We start from the raw sequence: 6,922 nt of genomic DNA, 5'->3' as shown, positions 1-6,922 counted from the left end.
TATGTAATAGGGCACTAATCCCCAGGAAATGTTTGCCATCGAACATGGCATTTGCGAATGCGCGAGATGGCCTTTTTAGTGTTAGGGGTGGTGGCAGTTTCCAGAAGAAAAAAAACATGGTAGTTCTTTGTTTTAGTGCAAGTTTCGTCAATACCTGCCATCCTTTGGATCTGGATTGTGTGGCTCGGGGAAAAAATGTTTTTCCCTTTTCGAGAGGCACAACTCGCGAAAGCAAATTTGTGCATCTCATGGAACCAGAAAAAAAAAATCGTTGTTTTCATTTTTCCAAGAGGCGTAGTTGTGCCCCTTGCAGAAGCAAATCAGTGTCTCCACGAGAAGCAAATCAGTGCCTCTCGTGAAAGAAAAAAACATGTTCTTTTCGCGCATTTTTTTATATTTTCTCTAAAATCTAGGGAAAATCGGACGAAAACAAAAAAACCAAAAAATATTCAAAAACCATCATCTAAACCATGAAAACGCGTACATAACAATAATAAAAAAATCTAGAGGGAACATCAAGCACACTACACGCGACAACGGCTGAAAGCCGGGGCACCCAACAAACTAACTATCGGACACTAGTAGACTGCCCGTGCGTTGCCACGGGCATTTTCAAAGAATTTACTCGTTACATATATAAGCATAAGGCGTGTCAAATTTCACATGTATAGAAAAAATAGCCAGACAACAAATAATTGAAATACACTTCACTTGTAATTGATTTTGATTCTTTTTAAAATTCGACGATGTGTACTATCACATCAGATGCATAAAATAAAGTGGTACAAAAACATATCACTCTGTAGTGTGTAATACCTTACAAATGATAGATAGCCCTTTCTTTGTGGAAAAGACCCCAGATCATATATTAAAGAACGCCGGTGGTACAAGCACTCCAAAGAAAACAGAAGTTATAACCGAGTCCTTGGGGCTTCGACCCACCACAAACTTCGATGCGGGCTGAACGCATGCCGCCGAGCCACCTCCACCGCTCCAACGTGGAGCCGACGCGACCTTGTAGAGTGCGGATGAGTAATTCATGGCCGAGAAGTCATCAACATCAGCCAGTAGGATCAATAGGATCAACATGCCATCAACTACATACAAAAATACTACATGGACAGAGGTTAGCAAGGTGGAAATGCACTAACAATGTGCCAGCAACCCTCGTGTTCACATGTCTTCAGGTCATCATAAAGTTTGGCAACCCCGAAAACCCTAAGATCTTAGGATTGAGATTGGCATCAAGTAACATATTGCTGGCCTTGATGTCCCTGTGCGCAACACAAATGCTAGATTCTTCATGAAGATAGGCCAGACCTCTTGCAATGCCTAAGCATATTGCAAAACGTGTCGGCCAATCCAGTGTTGACTTTCCTTTGCATGCAAATGTAGGTTTAAGTCCTTAGTTGTATATACAAAGCCTTATTCTGTAGATTTGTAGCTGCATCAATGAAAAGAATCTATACCAAATAGGGCAAGGTCCAGGCTCCCATTCTCCGGGTACTCATAACCAGCATCAACCATACAACTTCACAAGATTACGGTGTTGCACTCCAGATATCTATTTCCGTTGCAAATTCCATTTTTCTCTGATATGATGCTTCAGACAGCTGCTTCACTGCCATGAACCTAGCTACCATCGGTTAACTTTCCCTACAAAAAGGCACCATTTTTCGACAACAGAAGTTTCAGCCACCGCACTGTCAAACATCATTTCCTCCATGTATGTTGTAATAATAGTGTTTTAAATAGCGGGCTCTGCCAAATAGCGGCGGTCTTTCAAAACAGTTATAGTGGAGCGATAGCGAGCTCTAGCAGGCTAATATTAGCGGACTATTGTACATGAGTACCATTTAGCAGCACCCTGCTGAAAAGGCTATAGCAGGGCTATTTAAAACTATGAATAAATCCCCCTCCCCCTCTTTTCTACGAATTTAATCACAAGTTACTTAACAAACATTTTTTTAAGAAAATTCAAAACTGTACGGACGGGATGAACGAACCATATACTGACACATATCCTCCTTGACCAAGAAGATTATTAGGACTGAAATTATCAGTAGCTGACCACAGTTCACGAGAAATGAGAGAATTAGGTCTTCCCACAACATATTGTATATCTCTGCAAGAGATCAAAGAGACATATAACAAGCTTACTTCTGTAAGCACTAAGCAGTCCAGCAAATCAGGGACAAAGATGGTTACCACTGGCTTACTGGAAGAGGAGACCATGTTTGCTGTTTGCTAGAGTTTTACTGCAAATTAGTTCAGTACGTATGAAGCTGCTGCTAGTTAATAGGATTTTGAGTTTTTTGACATTTCCTTAAATGGTTATACGCAACTTCTGATAACACACCACACATAGTTTTCATTCTCTACAAGAACTGGAGAAGTACGGATGCACATAACTAAAAGCTACTCCCTCCAATCCCAAAAAAGTGCCATGGTTTTCATTCTGTACAAGAAATGGAGATGTTTGGACATCCCGCATAATGTCACGCCAATGATAGACTCATCTAAACTGATGCACCGAAGCAAAATAGTATTATAGTTTTTACTATGCAATTGGATATAACTTTAAAACATTCATCTTAGTTTTACAACTTATTGTTGTGTCTAAAAATCAGTTCATCCAAACGCACACATAAAGTACAGTCAATATTTGATTCCTAGTTATTTCATGTTTATGCCCGATCACACTTTCATATACAGATCCACCGTCAGCTATACACAGATTCCTAGTTAGCAAATGGACGAAAAGTGAATTACTCACATATTCAAACAATAGAAAATCATGAACTGTGACTGGATTAATGATATTGATACAAATTGACATGGAAGTGAATTATGATGCCATCTCTTCATAGCAAGAAAAAACAATATTTCACCTTGTTATTTTAGGGACATCTGTACTTGCAATTCACATGTTTAGTCATGCCACAGGTCCCTTCTCAATCACCAACAGTTGTTAGACTCCGTATCAAATATAAAAATATGTTAAAAAAATTCTCATGGGAATTGAACTATTTCTGTTGAATACTACCAACTCCCAAAGACTCCATAAGAATAATATCCGAGAACATTCAGATTTATTGTGAATAGTAGAATTTTGATCAAATCGAAGACACGAGGATTGTCATGTAGCAATCTAGGAGTGGACAACTCACCTCTCTTTGCCTCTCTTCTTTTCTCTTGTTCAGTTTGATCTTGGCTATGCCAAGTGAGGACAGCAAGGAATATTATATGTCTTCTTCGGAGAAAGATCCTCCATCCCCACATTCATGCACATACTTGTGACGAGGCTCCGCAAGGCTTGTTCAGGTTTGAGTGTGCCATGACTTCCTAATTTCTCGAAAGCTTAGTGCAGACCTATATCGAAAGGGGAACAAAAAATAAGCATCAGAATCATGTTTGCACCAAAATCAAACAGTTACCCTATTTACGCCACTCAATCCAAATGTGCGTTCGCTAAAACAGAGAACACTGAGAAACTGATTGAGCCGCATAAATGGATGGTATGTTACAGCAACTACGAGCCCTGAGCTAGGTGTTCTAGGCATGTAGCAATCGGAACGGATGGCACAACCAAAGTAATTGAGCAATATGATATGTTGCATACGCAAACATCACAGCCGCCCAAACATAACCTACAGATGGAAGTGGTTTGATGCCTTCGGCAAGTTGCCCGCAGTCCTGCACAAATCGAATGGTCAATGGTGGCGATGCTCCTGCCACAATGACATTGCTAACCTGCAACCCAGGGTCAACGGTGACGTGACAAATGACCATGAAGCAGTCAGTCAAGGTGCTCTTCATCGTTTGGATCGTAAACGTCTTTCCGCTCCCTGGTCGAGTTTCGAGGCTCGAGTTGGCGAGCACAATCAAGCATGCCGGTACTGACAAGTAAGAGGGATGTGGAGCCATGATTCTCCTCATTGTTCAGGTAGCACTCAGTTCTCCTGCGCTAGCTACCGGTGTCGAATTTGGGAGACTTGACAGCCATGCCGCTGTGAACGTCTTCTTCACATGCATGCATCCATGGATCCGGAGTACATGGGAGCCGGTGACTAACTGCCTTGTTGCAGTGAAGGTCGGAGCCGTGAGGTGCTGGAGTGGGTCGGCAGTCGGCAGTGGCCTCCGCGGCGTGCAGGTTACGGTTCCAAGCAGTGAAGGGAGGAGGCCATGGAGGGAGGATTTGGGCGGTGGCATCTAGATCGACGCATTCGCTCGAGGCCTTACGAGCTTGCAGAGGGGCGGGGACGGCGTCCTAGAAGAGGACCAGCCGCGTGAGCATCGAGGGTGTCCTCACTCATAGCACGGTAATGTATGGAGGGGGCGCTGCAAAATCTGGTGGGAGGCGATGCTCGATTTACCTAGTAAAGGCATGCAATCAAATCAGATCGTGTCTAGGAGAAACTTGCCTTATCGGAATTAACACAAGGGTTCTATGTTGGAATTTTGCTAGTAGGCCTTTGGCCCAAAGCCCAACTAAAATTCTGAAATTATTTTGGCTCATTCATGCACACATGTGAGTGGAGTGAGTGAGGCTAAAGTTTAGTCCCACCCCAGAAGTTGAGAGAGAGTTGCGCCTCTTTATAAGGTGAGCTCTTCTACCACTTGTATGAGCATGAGAAGAGGAGACCTACACGCGCGCTCCTCCTCCTCGCTCGCCTCGTCACGACGCGCCGCTGGAAATGGATGGATATATTATCAGATAAAAAATGGGTTGTAAAATAGTTGTTGATTTGCAGAAAATTTGAAATGGAAATATCTGACATATTATGCAAGCATCATTCTCCACAAGGGACAGATCAGAAATGCAAGCTGCCATGGAAACATACATATTTAACCTCATTTTTTCTGGTATTGACATATCCAATCTGTTCTTCCAATGCTAGGAGCTCCTGTAGGAGAGCAAGATCACATTTTATCAGTTACATACAAACCCGCAACCTAGTAAGTCGATGTTCTGCTTCATCTACTATCTACTACCATTATAAAAGGAAGAGAGGGGCAGATTCAAACAATTATATCCGTCCATCTACAAAATCTGATGGTCCATAATCTTTTCGTGTTTAACCCAACAAGCCACGCAATTAAGCCACACACAGTCCATCCACCGCTAAAAAAACGTTTGCACGACCTCTCACCCCGCCCGCACGACCTCATGGCCCTGTGCCGTTCCTCCCGCACGCCCCCGCGCCGTTCCTCCTCCCGCAGTCGGGCGTGGGCCGCAGGTCGCCGAGCCGTCGCCAGAGCCGCCCTTCGCCGCGGGCCGCAGGTCGCCGAGCCGCATGCCGCCCCGGAGCCGCCCTTCGCCACGGGCCGCCGGAGCCGCCCTTCGCCGCAGGTCTCCTCCCTACTGGCCGCCCCTGCCCTCCACCGCTCTTACCTCCCGTCTGAACATCTACGCGACACGATTACAACAGAAGCATAAATCCCTATATATATGCATATGAAATTTCAGAGTCCCCAAAGAAGATTAGAGAGAGAGAGATTCATGACAGGTGTGTATTGGTCATCGATTGGTTTATATTGATTTTTCCTTCTTGTCCTTGGCAGCCTCGCCGCACGCTGTGTCCTCCAAGGAGATGGAAGCTGCTGTTCAACGAGGAGGGTTGCCTAGACGCAGCTGGAATGATCATGAGAGTACAGCGTGGGGTGAGCTATATATATCTATCTTTCATCACCAGCAGCGTAATTAGCTCAGTGATATATTGTATCGATCTCACACCCTGGGTAGGGTAAATGTCATGTATCATGTGTGACAACACCTGCAGTCAAACTGCTACAAATAACATTCAGGACAGTTGACAGTTTTCTCTTTTTTAAAGGGTCTGGGCAGTAGGCATTGTTACATATACAGCCGATAGATAATCATTCATAAAAAATAAAACTTGTAGGAATTTGCACAAAGCATATTTTGACATTCTGGCTCCATCAGTTTGTTTCTCCAACTGATACAAGATTCAGTGGGAAGACTCTGAATCATGCTTGCTCTATTGGTGGTAAATACACTGCTGCATAGCCTACTCCACGTATTCTCATCAGTGACACTTCTTTACTCCCTGGAGGTGCATCCCTTCACATTGTTTTCTACCCTTTCAACCTTGCATTTTTTCTTCTTCTTAACAACTATCCATTTTCTTGGCTTTTGTTAGTATCCCTTGGGGCATATATACTGCATCTATGCACATGTTCTGACTGCTCAGATTAATTGAACCAGGACGTTGTCTATATTTTTGGTTATGCGAACAGGGTGTCCACCCAAATATCAAAGGGGAAGTATATATGGGAGTTTTTTCTGGGTTGTTACGACCCTAAAAGCACTACTGAACAGAGGAACCAATTGCGGCAACAGAGAAGGTTCTGTTTTATTTCACTCTTCATTTGCATCTTACTTTCGTCCTCTCATCTAAGTCCATTTTCATCTCATTACAGTTTCACTTTCCATTGCGATGCATAATTTTTAAAATCTAGCAAAACACTCCCCAATCACCTTTCTTTGTCCTTATTTTGGCAAGAGTGGCTACTTTAAGCATATAGTAGGATATGGACTGGACGACCGGCTGCAGGGAGTAGTGTATGATGCGTATGCTCCAACAGCCATATTCATGCATTGCTTCACTGATCTTATTTTTGCCAAAGATTGTATATACTTTTTTTGTGTGATTCCTTGCTTCAGAAATATAAGATTTAATATGCCAGATATTAAATTTGTAATCTATATAACCTTGTTTTCTCAGCATGCCTTTCTCCTCAAAATCCTACATGTACTTGCTCCTTGTCCAGGCATCCGATGTTAGGAAAGAGAAGAGATGGTCTTCGTCAGTTGCACTTAAGCATGGGAAGGATGCAGGTGAAGCGTGGAGAAGGACATCGACGTTGCCGAGGTTGTTATAGCAGCGGCACTCGAGAA

This window comes from Triticum urartu, chromosome 3 (assembly GCF_003073215.2).
Source record: "Triticum urartu cultivar G1812 chromosome 3, Tu2.1, whole genome shotgun sequence".
In the NCBI taxonomy this organism is placed as follows: Eukaryota; Viridiplantae; Streptophyta; class Magnoliopsida; order Poales; family Poaceae; genus Triticum; species Triticum urartu.
Note: the sequence above shows the minus strand (reverse complement) of the source record.